We start from the raw sequence: 21,798 nt of genomic DNA on the forward strand, positions 1-21,798 counted from the left end.
ATGAATTAGTTTTATAATGTTCAATTGTGGATACCCCAAATGTCAACAATTAAAATATACTTATATTATCATGGATATATTTTTTGCAAGTCATCACATGTGAACAATATTATGAGCGATGTAATAATATGAGACTAAAAGTGAGATTAAAATATAAAAATGAGCTAACTCTATTCAATGCTTTACTATGCATGTGAGGATTTGCAAATTACAATGTTTGTTACAAGGTATTCACTTTTCCATATCATGGTGTAAGATTCTAGCATGTTATAACTGCCTATATTTTGCAGATCTTGGTGTTATTATTTATGCCAATTATGTTTGGTTTAAATTGTTTATAGTTAATTAGATGATGGGCGTATGTTCTGTTGTTGCTCAAGATCTGCAAAATATAGGCAGTTATAACAGGCTAGAATCTTACACCATGATATGGAAAAGTGAATACCTTGTAACAAACATTGTAATTTGCAAATCCTCACATGCATAGTAAAGCATTGAATAGAGGTAGCTCATTTTTATATTTTAATCTCACTTTTAGTATCATATTATTACATCGCTCATAATATTGTTCACATGTGATGACTTGCAAAAAATATATCCATGATAATATAAGTATATTTTAATTGTTGACATTTGGGGTATCCACAATTGAACATTATAAAACTAATTCATATAATTTTTAATAGGTTTTATCCCCATATGATAGTAAACATGTATTGTATGTGTAGATTGTGTAGATAACACTGAGAGTATTGATATTGTAAAATGACAATTTGTATCTGATGATGTTGAAATGCTCAACGAAAACGTTCATACATCACACAACTTATTATGTGAAGGTTAACACCTAACAAAATATATAAAGTAGTAAAGTCAACGACTGAAGAAATAAATTTCTAACAAAAACATATGTAGCCTTTAAAGCCAAGCGAAACAAACTCGGGAGGAAATTAAACGCAGAAAAAAATATGGGAAATGCGTGTTATTATTCACTTCAGAAGCTTTTGTCATCCAGTGTGGTCTCAAAAAAGATAAAAGTTACGATTTATAATACAGTTATATTACCAGTGTTGCAGTGTTGTTCTGTATGGTTATGAAACTTGGACTATCACTTTGGAAGAGGAACAGATGTCAAGGCTGTTCGAGAATAAGGTAATTAAGAAAATATTTGAGGCTAAGAAGGATGAAGTTGCAGGAGAATGGAGAAAGTCACACAACGTAGAAGTGCACATATTGTATTCTTCAACTGACATAATTAGAAATATTAAATCGAGACGTTTTAGATGGGGAGGGAGAAAAGCACCTTTGGGGAGGCCGAGACGTAGATGCGACGATATAATAAAAATGGATTTGAGGGTACTGGAATATGATGGTAGAGACTGAATTAATCTTCCTCAGGATAGGGACCGATGGTGAGCTTATGTGAGGGCGGCAATAAACCTCCGGGTTCCTTAAAAATCATTTGTTAGTACATAACTAATAGTATCCTGCTATGTTCGAAGTTTAGAGAGGCAACCAAGATATTGAATACTTCGTCTTATTTCATATAAAAAATTAACCGCAATATCTGTGCTAAATTTCTTAAGCAATTAAAACATGAGTGAAGGACAGAGAATATTTTTATAACACAGCAGGCCTCCTTCTGGAGAGCGATCATCGGCGAATATCGAACTTCGCCGTACTCGACAAACCTGAACCGAACATAGCGTTTGTAATGCACGACGCTAATAGCTACACATGAACATTTTTAATCCACCCTCATTTGTTTCCATTCCGTATTAGCGAGAACAACATTTTGCTATAGAATTCTGAAAACAAAACGTAGGACGACAGAAAGAGTATGGCTTTAATACAGCCATTCCATGCTTCAAGAAGAAAAATAAAATAATGATGATGGTGATTGATGATACTTTGATTAGTAGACAAGTAGTAATACGGTATACTTACGAGGATTCGCATATAAAAAAGAATTTTTATTCGCGCAGAACTACGTCGTTGCGAAACATCCTTTTTAGGTTATATTTAAATTTGTATAAAATGGTGGCAGGGGTGGAGCATCGGTGGGAGGATTTGAGGAGAGAAAAGGAAAGCGTAAAAGACTAATATTTCATTCGTTTGCGAGTGGTAGAAAGGAGAGAGAGAGGGGGGGAAGAGAGAGAGAGAAAAGGCAATCCACGCTTGTACGTATCATGCCCATTGTTCCTCAGTGGCACAATAGATGGCGCAGCACAACAGCGTAACAACGTCATGATTCATGGGAAGACGAGGCATAATAATGCAACATGGAAAATTTCATCGAGAAAAACGCGAGTTGACCAACCCAGCGCTGACAGCTATGCTATTAATACTAATGTGTCACGTAAAAACTTGTTAACACTAAATTCATTTTATTTTTGAGGCGCAACTTTAACCCATAGTCGTGTATTCGAATCCTGGTTACGATGTGAATCTCTCTTTAATGTGAATATGAGAGCTTAAGTTGTATTAGTTTAAAGCTGGGAATCGTACCAAACCAACGATAACAATAAGTTGTAGGTTATCTGGTATTGTGCGAGATCCTGACCCAAAACAATATCTAATAGTGCTGGATCAAGGGAACTAGGAACCCATTTTTCTGTTCTGCTGCAACCAATTCTTTGACTAGAATATTTTCTGTTCATAACACCAAGCGCACGCAATATATTTCAAAGACCAGTTTAAAGTTTCATGGAAGCCATAGTCATGTATTTAAATCCTGAGTATGGTTGGATGTCATCTTAATGTCAATATGAAGTCAGAACATACAGTACATATTACGCTGTTGTAGGTTTTGTGATCGAGTGTGGATTTATATCACATATTTGTGGACTTTCAAAAGTCTATTACTCAATCAAGAGAACTTAGAGTGGTAAAATACTACAATAGTTTAAAATTTCTAGAAAAATAATTCCATTGATAAAAGCAACAATGACAGAAACATCCTCTGTTGTCAACATAAAAGGGAAATTAGAATTAACCTTCCATGTTAATCAAGGATTTAAACAGGCAGATGAGCTGGTCCCATTACTGTTGAATATGATGCTAGAGTACCTACGTATGTAATAAGGAAGACTGGAATAAATACCAAAGACATTCTGGAATTTAAATCTATACAGATCATTACATATGCGGATGATCTTAATCTAATTGGAAGATCGCTTTATTCTAATAAAGGAGCCTTAAATGCTCTAGATAAAACTAATAAAGAAATTGGGTTAATATCAATGAAACTAAAACCAAAAGTTTAATCCAAACAAAATGAAAATATAACGCAATAGATAGAATTCAAACACAAATTCTTTTCGTAGAAAAAGTTCATGGGTGCTATTCATAGACATTTCGCTAGCCCGCCCTACAAGCGAGCTAAACTATCCCCGGCTATCGACTGATTATTTATTTGTACAGGATTCATATCATATCATATCGCTAACATTGGTTTATGAATATGAAAAACGTTAGTTCACTGATCATCCACCGGAAGCCCGCGCTAAGAATGTCTATGAATATGGCCCTAAAAGTTTAAATATTTTGGTCAGATCCTCGCAGATGGACATGAAGAAAAAGTGGAAATTCAAAACCGAGTCCAAACTGCTAACAAAGACGACCGTGCAATACTGTATTTAGATAAGAGAGCGAGGTATTAGTTGGAAGTCCCGAATAACAATATATAAAGTAGGCTACTGATTCGTAACATCACATCATTACACAGGGTGTAAGGGTTATAAGTAGACTTCGTTGAATTGCCACACGCAGCATGCAATCAGGTTGCCGATGTGCGGTAGTATAGAAGAAGTGAGCGACCGCCCGGTCTCGTACTATAAGCAGTTCATGTTAAGATTTGTGACCCGTCCAAATAGAGCAGTTACAGCTAATGTATACCTATGTACGCACTTGTTTTTGCATTACTGTGGTTGGAGTAGTCAAAGCTTAACATTTGTTCAGTGCAGACAAGAATTCAATCAAACATACTACAATGAGAGTGTTGCTGTTCCAAACAATTGCCCCTGGAATACCCTTACCCCCGCAGCCAGTATAACTCTCAGAAGCCCTTAATATAGTGTATAAAGTATCAAAAACCGTTATCCAAAACAACAATTCACTAATTTCAGAAAAAGTGAAATGTAAGTTGAGAAACATTATCGCTGAAAATTCTGCCTATTCACAACTTCGTATTATAAATGATGTACTATCAGGTCACGACAAGATATCTGAAGTTGGTGTACTAAAAAGTAGTGACTTTCCGTTCTTGAAATATGCACCTATTACATCGTGTGATGTTGAACGTACATTTTCCCAATATAAAAACAGTTTGAGTGACCATCGAAGGAGGTTCACTTTGCAGTCGCTCAAAATGTACGTAACTCTTCACTGCAATGCACATATTCAAGGATGATGTGAGTATATTACATTAAATTTTAAGAGTTAATATATCTTACTACAAAATAATTGTGTATTTACATGTTTAGACATTTCCTACTTCAATGATCATGCATTATATTTCTTGACTGCAGGATACAGGTTTTATTATAACCGCAGTATACTGCTCAGTGTTTACACCAGAGGCATACTCCATCCGTTGCACGTCCTCTTATCATACAGTCTATACCGCGTACGTAGTAAACCTTGCGATTCTCGTGGCAATTCGACGAAGTCTAGTTATAAGTTCCGTAAATTCACAGTCGCCGGGGACGGCCTACCGAATTAAAAAATGACCATACAACATAGGGTCAAAACTTGTTAGTTTTGTCAGAAAAATAATATTTTTCTCATTTTATTTGCGTTATACTGCTTATATCATTAGTAAAATTACGAAAACAATTATATCAGTAGGTATATCTAGCAAAGAATTAATATTAATTTAAATAAATATTTGTGTGTTCCATTAAGGTTTCGTTAAATTATAAAAAATGCATGTTTAAATTTGTTAATATTCTGGCGTGAGAGACGTTGCAACGTGTACAACAGGCAGTACTCTGCACAGACGTAAGTACGAGTGAGCTGAGTTCAAGCTCCCTGTCCATAGGTGTACTGCAGAGCAGATGACAGTTCAGTACAGGGTATTCGATAAACAACTTAGAATGTCATTTACAATTTTGGATTATCATATGTTAATAATTTACGGTCAAAATCACTCACGAAACTCACTTAAATGTTTTAGATCTTTGCAACCTGTCGACGTCCACAATCTCTCGCCACCAACAATAGACAATAAAAACAAAAGACACTTTGTTTTTCTTCACTTACCTACAGTTAGTCAGGACTTTTTTGTAAATCACGAGTTGCAGTAAGTTGTCTTGCCGTCCGCCTGTGTAAAACTGAAGTCATTCGGTTGTTTAACTTCAAGTTTATCTTCTAATTTGAACGAAGAAAACGGTGTTTGTAAGGTAATCCTCTTTATTCATGTTTTCACACTTCGCTTTCATGCACTATTCAAAATTCACACGGACACTTCTAGAATTAACCCACTGCTCAGTGTCACTGCGTCTCACAGAAAAAATGATTGCGACTGTCGCTTCCGTCCAGCAGGCGGGCCAGATTCGTCGGGCCCCAATGCGAAGTACTATACACGTAACGGTAACTTCGTAACACTTCGTGAATCTCCGTCGATAGCGAACAATGCATACCTCGCACCATGGCAGTTGAGCGCTCTGTATGGTGACGTGAACTAGGGTTGTACAGTTGTGCTGTATATTTTTCGGCGTGGTGATGGAAGGTCATGCTTAAATATCTTATCAGTAGTACCACTGCTTGTGTGATTGTAAATAATATAAACTGTACGTAACTAATAAAATAAACAGTAACTAGAGAAATAAACTACATTAACAGTAACTGAACATGCTAATTCTACTCGTATTAAATTATAATACTCTTTACTATGCTTTTATGCTTGAATAGTAGTAGTAGTAGTAGTAGTAGTAGTAGTAGTAGTAGTAGTAGTAATAAAATTATAGCAAACAAATTACAGCTTTTACGTTAAATTTCTTGTCAAAGAAAACAACATCACAGTTTGTAATTCTAAAACTTTATAAACAACAGAAGCGTACCTAGTAAATAAGCACATTGTAGTGATAATAATTAACACTGAAACATTCTTGGAAATCAGAATACAAAATAATAATAAATATATCTTATTCCCCCCCCCCCCCAAAAAAAACAGATTTACAAAGGTCTTAGAATTCTTTTTTCTCTGTTTTTTAATTTTCAATGGATGGTGTAATGAACTTTGATACAGAAAATCTCTCTACAGCTCTTAACCTACGAAGTGCAATCCGTCACAATTCCTCTTAATTTGACTTCATTCTTTTCGTTCTCGATATTATGCTTCTGGATCGAACTTTAGATTGTTAAACACATTAAATACAAATTGAAATAATACCAATAATATCAATTGTTACCATAACAGATGTATTCTGTAGGACCAAAAAAAAATTTTTACGTAGGAATAATACCACTTAGCCTTACGCCCTCAGAGTAAATTCATCCTTCAGGATGGAATACATGACAATGCCGCTTTAAATTATATTTTTTTTGCACCTGACATGCTTTTACGAATAAGACACTGTCCATCTCCCTACTATGATTCTTTAAAAAGAAATAACAATTTCCAGTCATTGTTAAACTCAGTTCCAGGATTCTTCTTTGCGACATCCATGGAGATACGTAGTTGATACTTCACCCCTGATCTGTACGAAACGAACTGCCTACTCTCCCCTTCTCCGATAACTTGCAGAGGGGTAGCAGTCCTGCTTACAAACCTGTTTTCATTTGCCCGTATGGATAAAAAGCTCATATGAGGAGCCAATTGCCAGCCGTGGCCTATACTCTTCGCATCTAAGTTTAACAAATCTGAGGCTTCTCGTAAATTACTTCTTAATTCGCTTCCTCAACTTGTTCTACAACTAGCTTGGATTCGATTCCTGAACAGAAAGCGTAAATTTATCTTCTTAGTGCATGAGAGTTTATCATTTTTTGGTTGGACATTCTATTGTCTTAGGAGATGATTTTGCACCATGTTCACCACGTCAACAGCGAGTCCATAAATTCGTGAATATTTAAAATCGGTTCATAATCGTTACTTTCTGGAAGAAGATTATATTGACTATTACACTTTCACTACGACATACTACTTTTGACCAATAAAACGGTACGAAATGAGATCTTTCAATCAATCATGGCTGCTTACCGCACAATTTTATCGCGTTCCTAGCATTTGTTTAATTTTATCGCTTCCCTAGCATTTGTTTGTTTTTATCACTACCCTAGCATTTGTTTCTTTGTTTGCCAACAATTCAAACTGCACTGGTCTGGACATCAAAAAACAGAAAATTACAAACTACTCCAGTCGATGCACAGCAGTTTCAAATATGACTCGCATTGGCATTCAAGAACAAGAATTAATAAAGATCACTGGTCGTAGCTATGCATCTTCCCTGAAACCCTATTTACAAATAAATTAAGAGCACCATTCGGAAATCCTGAATAAGTTGAGGAATAAACCATGTACATCAACGAGTTCCACTTGTTTTACGCACACGTCCAATATAACATCGACTGAACTACCAACCACTAAAACATTCAAATAAAAAAATTTACTTAGAATAATTGTTCCTTTTAAGATTATTCATGTTTACTTTTTATTTCATCGTCCTTAATTAAAACTTATCTTGTTTATTTCATCATCCCAAATATAATTAAAACTTTTCTAACACTTCTTTATATTATTTAGGTTATGTTATAGCTTCTGCTATATGATATTATGGATAGTCACGTATCAGAGATTGTTTAATATTAAGATGTATTGAAAATCATCTGTCAAGTGACATTGATTACTGGGATCCGGATAGTTGAAGTGGAATGCAACTGTTTTAATAAAAATGAAACTGAATCAACAAAGCCTTCTTGACTAGTAACCGTCCAGAGTTCAATAAAGATTCCATAGTTGGCACAACTGATAACAAGAAAACAGCTAATCATAATACACTACTGCCATCTAGCGTAATATTTGTAATGTTGAGATATTACAATAATACATTTGAAGACAGTTGTATTTTCGTAAGTCAATTAATATTTTATTGTGTTGGAGTACTTCGTTACTTCTAATATTTATATACTTTCTTCTAATCGTGTAATAGTCAATTAAATCCCACTCGAGTTTTGATTATCTCTATATAAACCTGCTCGTGTTCCACTCGCAGATTTATCGATAAAGTCAAAACATCTAGGGAGATTACTGTTGATAATAACAATAATTTCCTCGTTTTTTAACTGTAAGTTAATATCATACCTATACTTTTATTTATTTATTTATTATTTTGCTAATAATTATAACATAACATATATTATATATAGAAAAAGCTTTAGCTCGCCTCTGAAAGAGGAGAACTCGTGCTCAGGGACGGATTCCTTAATTGAAATTAATAAGTATACAATACAATTTGTCTTATGTCTACTATGCAATTATAGTACATAAATTTAAATTTACAATTTTTCAATTTTTATAAAATCCATACATCACTTTTTAAATTTAATACTAGAGCTATTAGAATTGACAAGATTAGGATATTTAAATATAAATTTGTTATATATTCTTGGGCCTAAATTACTACTATGATTAAATACTGTAACAGTGTTGCATTTTGGTTCAAACAATCTTAAAGAATTCATACCTTTTGTTTCATAACTATGAGAATAGAATTCAAAATTATTTCGATTTTTATGTATGAATTTTATTAATACAATATAATGAATTTGTCTTACGTTAAATACATTAAAGTCTAAAAACAAATTTTGAGATGGAAAATCAATAGGTTTATGAAGACATAATTATTTTAATTATTTTCTTCTGTAATAAATGAAGTGGATTAAAATTGGATTTACACGAGCTACCCCATCCTATAATTCCATACATAATTACCGATTGAAATAAAGTTAAATATATTGTGCATAATAAACTTATTGACAAGTAATTCCTCAATAAAACAAAATAATATGCTATTTTACGTAATATATTACAAAGGTAATTGATGTGTTGGTTCCATTTTAAATGATTATCGAAAATTATGCCTAAATACTTAACTTCAGAGGACTCTTTAATAATCGGACATTTACACTGTATAAGACAACAAACAGAATTATGTAATTTAATACTTAATGTAGGATACATTATGTATGGATACATTAAAAAAATTAGTTAATAAGTTACACTGACATACACCGTTTGACACGGAAAATGGTCGCTCTTCTTTAAGGTGAATTTGTTTAAGTGTCGTTCGGGTTAGAGCGAGATTCACATGGGGAAATATTAAAAGCAACGAGATCCAAAGATCAAGTCAAGTCATATCAGCGACGTATCTGTATGTCACAAAACGACGTATTCCCTATGAAGGCTTTATGGCTTAGTTAGGCCTATAGATCTCTTTCTTCTCGTTACAAAGACCGGGCTTCGAAACTCTCTATGTAAAACACACGCGTGTAAACACAGCGCATACCACCTATAATTCCAGAGTTATTTGGAAGTGGAACTTAAGGCTGGTCCACAATAAACCGGAACGGAAACGACAACGAAAACGAGAACGGAAATATTGTTAAAATAAATATATTTGAATGTGAGAATTCACAATTAACGAGTAGCTTGCCGGACCCCGGGAACGTGAAAGTTAATTGTGAATGCTCACATTTAAATATATTTATTTTAACAATATTTCTGTTCTCGTTCTCGTTGTCGTTTCTGTTCCCGGTTTATTGTGGACTAGTCTTTAGTCTCTTAACAGTGAGTAATTTCCGTGTGAAAAGGGGTACAGCTACGTCTTTCTTCTTGGAAATTGACCGTCAAATAAAAATGCGATCCCCTCCCTCCGCTACAATACAAGAAAATAACACGGAGAATAACAGGAGAACACGAACAAGGAGAATACAAGGAGAACGAGAAGGCAAGGAGAATGAGAGGAAGAGAAGGAGATATAAGGGAAGACAAGGAGAACAAGAGGAACACAAGGAATAAAATATATGAATACAAAGAGAACAATAGGAATATAAGGGGAACAAGGGGAAGACAAAGTGAATAAACGGATAAAATGGGAAATACAAAGCGAACAAAAGGTATATACGGAGATTAATCTGAAGACAAGTAGAACACAATGAAAACAAGAGTAATACAAAGAGAACAAATGGAATACCTGGAGAAAAAATAAAGAGACAACAAGAAGAATACAAAATGAGCATGTAGTTCTACGTAAATTTATACTGCAAAGAATGCAAAGTACTTGTGTGAAAGTATCACTAAGTTGAAACGTTTCAGACAGTCGTAGGTTAAATATAAAGTGTATAAAAGCTGAATTCTAATTTCTGCCTTACATGCAGAAATATCTGACGACCGCTGCGCGTCGTCCCAGTGGGAGTTCGTATGTCAATGAGAGAGAGAGAGTGGGAACAGGGCTTGCATACTAATGCTGGAGATACGCCAAACCAGAGAATGAAACAATGATGTGTTGCAGTGAGGAGTTGTAGTAACAAACCACTGGGATCAGTACTGTATGCTCCGTGACTGTTAACGGTATAAGATATTCTTTCCAGAAAGGGCTTTTCATCTAGGAGCCTTGGTTTGATATCAAGGACATCTTAGGGTTCACGATCCAAGCATTTTTTCTGCATGTTAGAATTCAACTCATTTGTCAACTTCATTTGTTCTTCTACCTCTTCCATAGCATTTTCCTTAATAATAATAATAATAATAATAATAATAATAATAATAATAATAACAATAATAATAATACTTAGGATCCAATACAACTTAAGAACGAAGTGGAGTTACAGTGCAACGGAGTACAGATGGAGAGAGATGCTGTGTTGGGATTTGTTTACCTGTGCGTTTGTGAACAATTCGGTTCGTGATCAAAGGTACAGTATTGTTCTATCTCTCCCTACGAAACGAACTCAGGCCATCACAGTGCATTTTAAATTCATAGTGAACAATTTTTTCGAATTAGTTGCAAGTATGTACATGGTTGTTCATTGCAACGTTAACGCCTTCAACGTCGCCGAGGGACATGGAAACTTGTGAAGTATGTATACTACTTCATTTTCCACCGCCACTAGATTGTACTATTAACAGTAGAATATAACGCAGGACATTGACGTCGTTGTTTACATTCACAGTATGTCTGTCTACTATTATTTTTTTTTTTAATTTTAGACCGGCCAGACGCCGTTTACCAAAGTTACCTTTGCTTTTCTGTTTTTTACTTCTTCGTTTGTTTCCTTTGTTTTACTTACACTAATACAAACACAACACCCATGCCCTTGGCGGGACTCGAACCCACAACCCTTCGGACCAAGCGATAGAGACATACCGCTTGAGCCATCCGAGCCGGCTATTGTTCAAGGAACTCTATCGTGAAGTTGTGCGTACGTTGGTTGCTAAAGTGTCCCGGATCCTAAGCTTGATAATAATAATAATAATAATAATAATAATAATAATAATAATAATAATAATAATAATAATAATAATACATATGTATAAGTGTTCTGCCCATGGACAGGTCTTCAATGCAAATCCAGCATTCTCCAATAAATAGTAATAGTAAACAGAGTATAGTATTAGGAACAGGTATTTAAACATTATCCAATATTATAAGTTTAATAATTTGTCCTACAGAATTTGTCTGTAATATTGACACTTAATATTTTTGGGAGAAAAATTCGCTCCGGCGCCGAGGATCGAACTCGGGTTCTTTGTTCTACGTACCAAGCGCTCTGACCACTGAGCTACGCCGAATTCAACTCACAGCACCGGATCGAACGCTCCTCCTTCGATGTTTCACTTTGTGGCCTGACTCCACGTTAGGCATATTAATTATGCAATATGCTGATGACTTGATATATAGAAAATTCGTCTGGAAACAAGTTTAGATCAGATAAATGCCATCAGCTTTTAATTATTGTTACAGATCGAAATGACTACCGAGGAAATAAAGTGTACATTATCCCTGAATCAAGCGTGTACTATGGGCAGATAACACAGGCTCAAAGGACGCCAATATTATATAGCTGACTTCCATTCAGTGCACTTTAGTTTATTTCATGGCAATGCACTATACATAATAAAAGCGAATCTTTATTTATGACACATAAATCATAAGCCAATAAAATTGAATCTATAATGCCGTCTATAATCCGCCACGTTTTATTGCCGAAAGCAGACGCGCTGAATCACCACTAAGCAGGCTGTTACTTGCCCATGTCACTTTTCGAACGGCGCCGTATTAAGCGAAACCTGTTTCCAGGCGTACACCCGTTGCAATAATTAAAATTCGCCGGCGTAGCTCAGACGGCAAACTAGCTTCTTTGTTATTTCGGACCTGCGCTCGGGCGTGGGTTCGAGTCCCGTTTGAGCTTTTTCTAAGGCTTTCCCCAACCGTAAGGCGAATGTCAGGTAATGTATGTCGAATCCTGGGCCTAATCTCGCTAAAATTCCATCTCGCTATCACCAATGCCAACAACGCTAAATAACCTAGTAGATGGTAACAGCGTAGTTAAATAACCAACTAAAACGAATAAATAATTAAAGGCTGAGAATATGATCACAATATGTACAACCTTTATGAAGAATACAATTAGGTGATCTCAGGGGGTAGACTTACTAGAAGCGAAGTCTACAAAGTGGAAGTGAAACAGTCCTGCAGATTGAATGGGAGGGGTATACTTAAATGAATAGAAAATTATATTACGTTTTGTGATTAAATGCACGGTTAATTACAAAATGAAGTTTGAAGTTTCAGCAGTCCGGCAACCTTGCCGCTAAGTCTCCTTTCGTATCGTAATACAGATGTAAGAGGTCAACGAACTCAGCGTACGTGAACTGCCTCTCTAGTCAAAACGTTGCGATGTGATTGCTTAGTTCATTGGCTGGAAATTGGTGGTTTTTCAATTAAACACGAAAACCGTCTACGTTATTTTAATACGACAAAGGGACAAATGATTCTTTATTAGATTTTCTATTGATATGGACAAAAATCACGACCCAGCTCGTAATAGTTACCGAATAAGAGGGTGTTGAACATTAGGGCAAAAAAAGAAAAAAAAACATTTTTATGATTTAACTAATTATAAAGTTTCCACCAATATGGTATTACAGTTTTTTGTTTCATACAACATGAACCATTTGCTCTAAAAATCTGCAGAATTATTTCACTTCCACTTTGTATATAAATAAAAATAGTTGACGTCAGGTATTTTATAGGAGTTATAAATCAGGATTAGTGCTAGACAGCGCCCAAGCATTGATTCGAATCCCGCTTCAGAGTATTACCTAGTTGCGATTTTTCCGATAGTTTTTCTATCCGTAAAGCAAATACTGCGTAAACCCCATAACGAGTCCTATGACTTACAACACAAAATTACTACCGCTCTACTACCAATTCCATCAACACTAGATAATCTAAGCTACGGTTTGTCTACGGCGAACTTGGCTGGGTTCTGTCCCGTTGATTTGAATATGCATGGTTTCTTTACAGCGATGAACGTCAACGAACATCGCTGGGCTCGACGAACATCGTCGTAGTTTGCCTTCGCGGCAAAAGCCTAGAGATCGCCGAGAAATCAATTGTAAAATTACAGCAACTCATGAACTACATCATTTAATAACATGTGATTTACACATTATACATACCATAATGGCGGTAAAACAGAAATCATTCTACAATTTCTCCACTAATGAAGACGATATATTAATTGATTTTGTCTCTAAACACAAATCCCTGTTCGACATGAGCCAAAAAGAATAAACAACGTAAACAATAACAAATCTATATTTTGCAACAACCATAACTGTTAATACAATTGAGTAAAATGATTCATAACTGAAGGACACACACGATGCGGGAGATTTAACTACTGAATCAAAAGTTAAGAGTGTGAACAAATAAGTGAAGTGGAATGCCGAGCAAAGGAAAGAAATGCAACAACTTCATTCTCACATTAGGCCTATTTATTTCTTTGTAACATATTTCTAAAATAAATGTTCATAAATGAAGAAATAACATTGTAAAAATAAAAATAAAGTGTTTATGTCATTGGTTTTTATCTTAAAGTTACTTCTTACCTTTCAGCTGGGTTAATTGGCTTGTGAATAAATTTTGTGGTTAATTTTACAATATCATTTTCAATTAAACATAAAACAAAAACAAATTGTTCGAAAGAAAGCCTGAAATATTCCTTAAAATTGGCGGAATAATTTTCAAGATGTCTCAATATCAATGAATTAAAAGAGCCCTCTGTTTATCTATTTCTAAACATGACATTAGCTACTTTAAAGATCCATACTGTTCTCCAACCACGAGAAAGTCTTTACGGAATGAAACGCAGCGAGGTAATGCCTTGAATGAATGTTGATGTCATAAGGACACACACGTGGGTACTCGTATCTCCATTGGCTAGCTCTCACAACACAAACAATAACATTGATACACACATTTTATACTACCCTAGTTACAAAATCAGATCACTGTTAATCTCCTGGTCTTTTAATCCCTCCATACAGGGAATAACATATGCAGGAGAGCGCATGATATTTAAACTGACGTTATAACGATAATATTATCTATCTACTTCGCTCCTAAAGATGACGCAATAGTAAGCACATTCCTTTCATGGTTGATCTCCTGGTTGGAAAACAATACTTATTTTTCAAGGCAAAACTTATATTATAACATTATCGTTAGCGTTGATCGTTCGGAGAAGATCGTTGTAGACCAGGGCTGAGCATCGGGAGTAGATCTAGACTCTAAACGGAGACGCTTAATATTCATCCGTTACTGAATCAACGCTGCGCGGTGTTCGGCAAGAAAGAAAGGGGATGAAGAGAAATCATATGGCTCCCCGTGAGAGAATAGAATCCGCTCTTGCTGCCCAGCCCTGTTGTAGACAAACCATAGCTTTATAGTTTATACAGCGTCGTTAAATACCATATTCGAAATCCTTTGAATATATGAACAAATCAAATTGCATTACTGTCCTGTTTTTATGGATTAAACAATTAGATACCGTTGAAATATAAAGACCAATATACAAACAATAATTTCCTATATAACATATAGCATTGCCAGAAAGTCCTGTAGTCATTTGCCAAAACGAATCCTATCATACGTTCCAAGAGGCCGCAGAAACTTAGGAAGACCTAAAAATGATAGATAAATCGCATTGCATAAGCAGTAATAGTCATCTGAAAAAATCGGATTTTTTTTTTGGTTCATCACTTAGAAAATATCTATTCCGTCACACACAAGTGTATTATTGTCATTACTATTGTCCTTAGTATTGCCATTATTATTATTACTGTTACTCTTTGAGTGGTTGGCTTCGTTTGGCTTTTGTTTGGCCCATTGTGCGTCCTATACTTAACTCTTTCACCTCCGATAGCGTGTGAAATATGTCATATATACACAAACCGACAATTACAAGTTAAATTAAATCGAAGGGGATATCTTATACAATTTTTGTACATGAAATAATTTAAGATATGAGAATCAACTTTCTTTTTTTAAATGGGAATCAACTATGTTTTGTATTACAAATGTTGCGTTAGCTCTGTCTAATAACAACTGGCTACTTTACTGACTGTTTTAATGTCACCGGTAAGAGTAAACATAAACAATGTCTGAACAAGGCTCGAACAGAGGGAGTACCATTATTCTGGTTAGAGTTGTTTGTCAATTAAATCACAATCACAATGTACTGTACAGAAATGTTGCACATGGTGAAGTGAGACATAAGTAGTGTACAATAAAAATAAACAATTATTCTCAAAAAACAAAACACAAAATCTCCGCTGTGTAATCAGAATCAATGTGTGCAATCAAATGCCTAGAAATGATTGACGGGTTAAATTGATTTCACGTTTAAAACATTCAAACCAATTATTTCTACAGTACAGTAGTGAAATGTAGCTTAACGTACTTCTTCATACGTAAACCTTCTAGAGAGCCGTTCCGAAACACTTCGCCGATATCTTATCTTCCATTGTCCAGTACAAAACTGATTAAATAAGAGTTGTATTGGGTAGTGTACACTACTATGGGTGTGTTCGAACTTCAAATACGTCAACATTATGAACTACACATAAGGAAGGGTGCGTCAGACATTGTTTATGTTTACTCTTACCCGTGACATTTAAACAGTCGATAAAGTAGTCAGTTGTTATTAGAGCCAACACAACATGTGAAGTACAAAACACAGTTGGTTCCCATTAAAAAAAAAAAAGAAAGAAAGAAAGAAAGTTTACTCTAATATCTTGAAAATTATTTCATGTACAAAAAATACATTACATGTATCATATGTCCCCTTCGATGTAATTTAACTTGTAATAATTTCGCCTTTGAGACCAGAAGTGGTGTAGGTAAAAAATGGGTAATGAGGGTTAAAGTAAAAATTCTGTAAAATACAGCGCAAAGTAGCAATTAATATTCATTTTATTTAAGCTATTAGTAGCCAGTGGATAGCACGAAGGACATATTAATTGCTACTTTGCGCAGCATTTTATAGAATTGTTAGTTTTTTTATCCAATTTTGACTTACACCACATCTGCTCTGAACGCTTATTGTCGGTTTGTGTATATACTGAAATTAGGCGTTTAGTTGCAAAATCAGATACATCACTAACACATAATTTTTTAGTATGAAAGAAAAACGTATATCTCCTATACACCAGGAGATAAAATGTTAATACTTGGAAGATACGTTTGTAATGTTCTATGAAGTATGTCGGTGACATTATTGTATAATTAGTAGATAATAGAGAAAATATATTTGATGTATCTGGTTTTGAAAATTGTTCTGTAATCTATTTGGGCTTGCAAATGAATGAAAGTACTTATGTTGGTTTGAAAGCAAAAAACCATTCTATTATATACAATGTATTATTTTAAACCCACTGTTACATTATTACAATTAATTTGTCATAATTGTTACATTGATGTATCTGGTAATGGAACAAACTCACATGACTTATCTGGATTTGCAACCAATACTATTCTTTCATCATACCAATCCATGTGATGTATCTGACTTTTAAGCATAAGTTAACAGTGCTGTAGCAGTTGTAGAATTATATGAAGATATTAAATATAACATTAACTCATTTTCGAAAAAAAAAAAAGTGTTGTATCTGATTTTGCAACTACATGCCTCAAATATTTTACACGCTATCGGAGATGAAAGAGTTACTGTCGGTGACTCAGGAGAAGACGAGAGCGGACAGAGGAGGATGGGATGTGAACAGATAACATACAACAATATGTGCAATATTTGTACTGCAGTAAGCGGAAACATTAGGCCTCCTTCTGTTCAACTTAGCTTTAATTTCCATACGCATTGTTACTCATGTTTCCTGCACGAGTAATAACCTGGATACTGGGATGCTTATCTGAGCGATGTTCATAGTAATTAACAGCGATAGTCAAGAAGGTCACATTCTTTCCGCTCGTCTTCTCCTGAGTAACGGACAGTAAGTGAGCCGCTCTGTATATGCGATCGTCAAATCTGAAAACAGTTAGTCTGGATGGCATTAATGAGCCAGATGCTGACAGATGTGCATCCGTGCATCCTGCCTCTTCTGTAACATAGCCAGGTACTATTTTCAGACGAGTAGCTGGTTTGCTTTACGTGGACTTGACTCGGAACGGTTCCGTACACTTCGACACGCTTTGGCCCATTGTGAGCCTTATACAGGGTGTCTCAGGAGGAATATAAAATACTTCAGGATAATATAGTTTGGGTTAACCTACATCGATTTAACCTCATATATCTATATATGAAGTCTTTCGGTTTGGGAGAAATTAAGTTGAGAAATACTGGAATATCTTGCGGTTCCTTGTACTATATTTGGCGTGTTACGCCAGATCATTTGTAAGCCTGCACTAAGTATAGCAACGCCAGCGCAACACTAACAACTGAATACACGTTAACCTAATGTTCAATTCGTGAATTCACATAGTGAATGTGCAGGCATGTTCTTTGTTTATGGATTTTGTGATGGCGATGTATTGGCTGCTGTTGAGGAGTGCAGACAAAATTTTTCCAATCGAAGGGTTTCGAAGGGTTGCATCTAGCTCTGTATTTTTCCGTGTTTTCCGGATGTTATCTGAAGCTGGCAAGCTACCAAATGTTTCACTGAGGTCGGAAAGAGAACCGATACCGGTAACTGATATTAATTTACAATTCATGGACTCCATAAGAAGGGCAACCTCAGCAAATTGTCTTGTGTAATTATTTTATTTTCTTACGGAGTTCGTACTTAATTGTGAAATAAAGTTATATGAACAACAAAAGATGCAGAATTTTCAATAATGTACCATATCACAATGTTATAAATAGACAGTGGATGCGGGATGACTTATCGTTGAATGTAGGTGCACATTTACTATACGTTACATTTTTTTTCATTCAGACCATTGGCTCAACAGGTTTTAAACGTAAACAGACTACGTCAACATGCTATTGTATCTGCGTACAGTCAGAAGGAAAAAAAATAACGTATTGTAGTAGTGTAGCACATACCTTGCAAGTTCAGTCCTCGTCATCATTGATGCAATTACTAGCGTTGCAGTAAACGACGATATATTCTCGTAAGTTGCCGAAGCTGAATCGTCTTCGCCTATCGCTTGAACGGTTTTTGTATCGAGAGAATTTCTGAAGAAAAACTGTAAAATGGTGATCACTCAATTACTTTAGAGGAATATTTGCACTGAGCATCATGTTGCACGTGTCGTTTAGACCCGCACAACTAAATGATGATGATGGTTCCTCAGATTTCATTTCAACGTATTTCCTGTGCGATGTGGGCTACTGTTGCAATGTTTCTCTATAGCTTCAGTTGTTCTGGTTTCTATCTCAATTTTACATACATTAGACTTGATATTGTCTTCGTTAATACATAAAATGTCAGTCTCATACTTCTTAATTGCATTTCGTATCTCTAAGCGAATTTAACGTTTTGACTTCAACATTATGAATGGATCAGCACAACACTATTCAACGTGTACTAAATACTTGAGCAGGATAACACAACTGCACACATTGTGTTGCAATGTTACTATGAACAGACCGGGGTTCCTTCGTTCTGTACGCTGCTGTACTCGCCAGGTACACAAAAGACGAACGACGGGGCACGTGCCATATACTCCGATACAAAACAACTTCACTTTTTCTTAAGTCATCCTGCATCCACTGTTTAGTTATAAAAATAGAAATAACGTCTATAATGACTCTCTCCATTTAAAAGTACGCCCATCAATAACTTCCCAACCGTTACATTTCGGACATGAGTATATCAGGTTAAATCGATGTAGATTAACCCAAACTACATTATCCTGAAGTGTTTTACATTCTTTCTAAGATACCTTGACACCTTGCATATGCAATAATTGTCCAAGTCCGATAGGTGGCCTCGACGACATTTTTGTGAATCCGATGCTTACAGGTGGGCCATCCTGCCTTATTTGTGACATAACCAGGTCCCTGTAAGGCACTATAATGGAATTCCATTGTGGCAGAAAAGGAGTGCCAGCTGAATAGACTCATTTGGAACTACATAGCTGCTGAGTCACGATATCTAGATATCTAGAAAAGCGCGATAATTCGGACTTTAGTATAATTCTTACGAAAGAAGAGGTAAGGCATAATAAGCCTATCAGAGACTGAACAACTAGTCTTCGGGCCATAAAAGTAACGGAGTTTATACAGGGACATCATTTTATTTTTACTAACATTTTTAATATTAACCTGGTTATACCTTTGGATCAACGACGTTTGCTACTCCCTTCCACAAATGGAGTTCGATGATACTGTCGTAATATACAAACAAATCACTTTACTAGGTATAGGAGGGAAGAAAAGTAGTTCATCCATTTACGTAAACTAGGAAATATCGCGCTTTTGAGTTTGATCATTTTCATTAGGTTTTAGTTTAATCAAAGTACAGTACAGTATTAACAATGAGTGTTTTTACTCACGAACTGAGTTGTCCATGTGGACGTATTCATTATGCAATGTATATTATACTGTCTTTACCACATTAGCGTACAATATAGAGAATGAAGTTAAATTTAAAAATAATCATAATATGGATATTTAAACACATTTTTGAAAATGGTGGCCGTTCGTTTTAATACAGGCTTCAGTTCTAATGTGCATATTATCGCACTATAGACTACTGTACCTAATTCCAATTATCAGTTTCGTCCTTCGTACTAGTAACTCATGTTGAAATAATTCTGTACCTACTCTATAAAAGAGTACCTTACGTACTGTAAATTCAATCTTCACTTCTGCCCGATCGGAAAAGATAAAATTACTCAGACATGCTATATCTACTGTCCGTCCAAGTGGTTATGTCGTAGGGTCGTAGAAAGGGAGAAAATCACGTGACAGTTAATTAACAAGGCCCTTTTATTTAAGTTATTTTAAACAGTTGTATAATATTACGTAGACGTCCAATTCCTAACAGAAATTAATGTTCTCAGAAAAGAGCTAAGACAGCCCAGCCACTAGCTGGCGAATAAAAGCTGGTGGGGGAAACCGGGATACGACGTAGGCAAATGGACGACAGTACTTGTGCGAAAATGATTCAATATTGAAAGCTCTTTCGTCACTGGAAAACGCGAACATATTTTTGGAACGTACTGTTTACTATACCGTAAGGCTACTATGACTGTATATGCGTTCTTGGATCTGTGTGGAGGACGGTTGAACTTCATTAGTAGAAGGGGGTGGGAGTGAAGTACATTCAAAAACTGAGGTACAATAAAAATTGAAGTAAAAATAAAATGATGTCCCTGTAGTAGTAGTTGAAATAGTAGTATTAGACAGTCGTAGTATTAGTAGTAATGAAGAAAGTAGTGTTTGCCTTGGTAGTAATAGTGTCAATGGTGTTGGTAGAGAAAGTTTTTGTAATGGATGCAGTAGTAGAAATAGTAGTAGCAGCAGGAGCATTTCAATAAAGAGAATCGTTGAGTTTAGTTATTTCCAAGCGAAGAAGCAAGGCGCAGCAACCGTTTTCCATGGAGTGCAAGCCCTCCTAGCACGGGGGAATGAAACGTTCTTCAAGGTCCGTTTGGCCGGGAGAGGAAGCGCGCGACCGCACTGGCCAGGGGCCAAATGCAGTCTGTCTGAAGGAGGACTAGTGGAATGTCTGTGTGCAAATAATACAGAACCTCGTCCATTTCAAGTGGAGAAGTCAAACATTGCATCCTCTAACCTCATGTCAGCCACATGTACTGTCCCTGCCAGGGGTAACCAAAATACGAAATTTTTGTATTTAATTTTCTCTTATGCATAGAAATTATTCAATATTTCTTAAGATGATACAAAATTAAAAGGTTGAGATTAGAGTCGTGCACAACCAGTTACGGAAAATAAAAGTGATATATTGTTAAAGAATGCCTGGCGCTATAGGCAATATGCAAAGCTCTTCCGTCTCGCGGAGTGATGCAGTGTTCGGTTTAACGAACGTCCGAGTCTTTCTCGGGTGGACGGCTCTGGATAATGAAATACAGACGACATTGAGCCAGTCAGGAGTTTCAGGAATCGTTGCAAGGACGCGATTATCATCGTGTACTTTTCAATTGATATTTCTTCCTCTCTCCACATTCATTCATTCATTCATTCATTCATTCATTCATTCATTCATTCATTCATTCATTCATTCATTCATTCATTCATTCATTCATTCATTCATTCATTCATTCATTCAGGTATGGTATTGTAGTTGGGTATCGTCAGAAGCAACAG

Source organism: Periplaneta americana, chromosome 13 (genome assembly GCF_040183065.1).
Source record: "Periplaneta americana isolate PAMFEO1 chromosome 13, P.americana_PAMFEO1_priV1, whole genome shotgun sequence".
In the NCBI taxonomy this organism is placed as follows: Eukaryota; Metazoa; Arthropoda; class Insecta; order Blattodea; family Blattidae; genus Periplaneta; species Periplaneta americana.